The sequence below is a fragment of the Oncorhynchus kisutch genome, unplaced genomic scaffold (assembly GCF_002021735.2).
Source record: "Oncorhynchus kisutch isolate 150728-3 unplaced genomic scaffold, Okis_V2 scaffold829, whole genome shotgun sequence".
In the NCBI taxonomy this organism is placed as follows: Eukaryota; Metazoa; Chordata; class Actinopteri; order Salmoniformes; family Salmonidae; genus Oncorhynchus; species Oncorhynchus kisutch.
In genome coordinates this window covers 87,501-88,640 of record NW_022262774.1, presented here as the reverse complement: position 1 = coordinate 88,640, position 1,140 = coordinate 87,501, and the positions used below count along the sequence as shown (strand labels likewise).

Genomic DNA, 1,140 nt, shown 5'->3' with positions numbered 1-1,140 from the left:
GAGAGAGAGAGAGAGAGAGAGAGAGAGAGAGAGAGAAAGAGAGAGAGAGAGAGAGAGAGAGAGAGAGAGAGAGAGAGAGAGAGAGAGAGAGAGAGAGAGAGAGAGAAGGGCAGTCACATGCGAGGCTGCTGAGGTGTTGCTAAAGAGTGGGGTCTATATTTAAACAGGAATGTACACAGAGCCAGAGACCTCATGGAAAGAGACCATAACAACAAACACAGAACAGTTTCTCTACAAACAGCCCCTCCTTCACTTATAGAGAACCACCAGTAGGAGAGAGAGAGAAGGGGGGGGGCGAGAGAGAGAGAGAGAGAGAGAAAGAGAGAGAGAGAGACAGAGAGAGAGAGAGAGAGAGAGAGAGAGAGAGAGAGAGAGAGAGAGAGAGATGTCTGGGTGAATGTTGCTGATAGCAGAGCTGAGTGAAAGGACCTCAGACGCATTAGAAAACTGAGACAAGGTAAGGAAGGAAGGTGTGTCGTACTGAGGTGTAGAGGTTGACCTGCTGAATGTAGCTGACTGTAAACATGGATAATGATCAACATTTACACATAAATCAGATGAAAAAACAACCAGAGTTATTCTAACATTCTGTTGGCTGTGAATGGTGAATGATCCAGTGTAGTAATCTGACTAGCTGCTGATTGATTAATCAATCTGCTTTCAATGTCTTAGGTTAGGAGAAAACAAAAACAAGTTGATATCAAATGTACTAATCTGTGTTTGAATAATGTACTGTACTGTAACTATTATATCAAGCTAATGATTCTCATTTAAAACAGTTAACTCATTGATTTGCGGAGCGCTTGTTGACCTACATACTGCTATAGGTCAGGTTGATGTTATTACCATGGATACTTGACACGTTTGCCTGTGTGTAAACAGTCATATAAAACGAATAGAAATATTATTGTCACGGGCTGTTGAAGGATGAGGACCAAGGTGTACCCCCTCCCCCAAAGGTGCGGTCAGGGCGTGACAGTACCCTCTCCCCCAAAGGTGAGGTCAGGGCGTGACCGTACCCCCTCCCCCAAAGGTGAGGTCAGGGCGTGACAGTACCCCCTCCCACAGAGGTGTGGTCAGGGCGTGACAGTACCCCCTCCCCCAAAGGTGCGGTCAGGGCGTGACAGTACCCCCCCAAAG

At 46.4% G+C, this 1,140-nt stretch overlaps 1 protein-coding gene across 2 annotated transcripts in view; it reads left to right on the top strand.

Moving 5' to 3' along the window:
• The first annotated feature begins 348 nt into the window (after nt 1-348).
• Nucleotides 349-1,140, top strand: part of LOC116353007 (kelch-like protein 38) — a 9,943-nt gene continuing 9,151 nt past the window's right edge. For both annotated transcript variants that reach the window (XR_004207748.1, XM_031816594.1), the window contains exon 1: nt 349-457. The gene's annotated coding sequence lies outside the window, so the exon portion shown is untranslated. The remainder of the gene's footprint in view (nt 458-1,140) is intronic.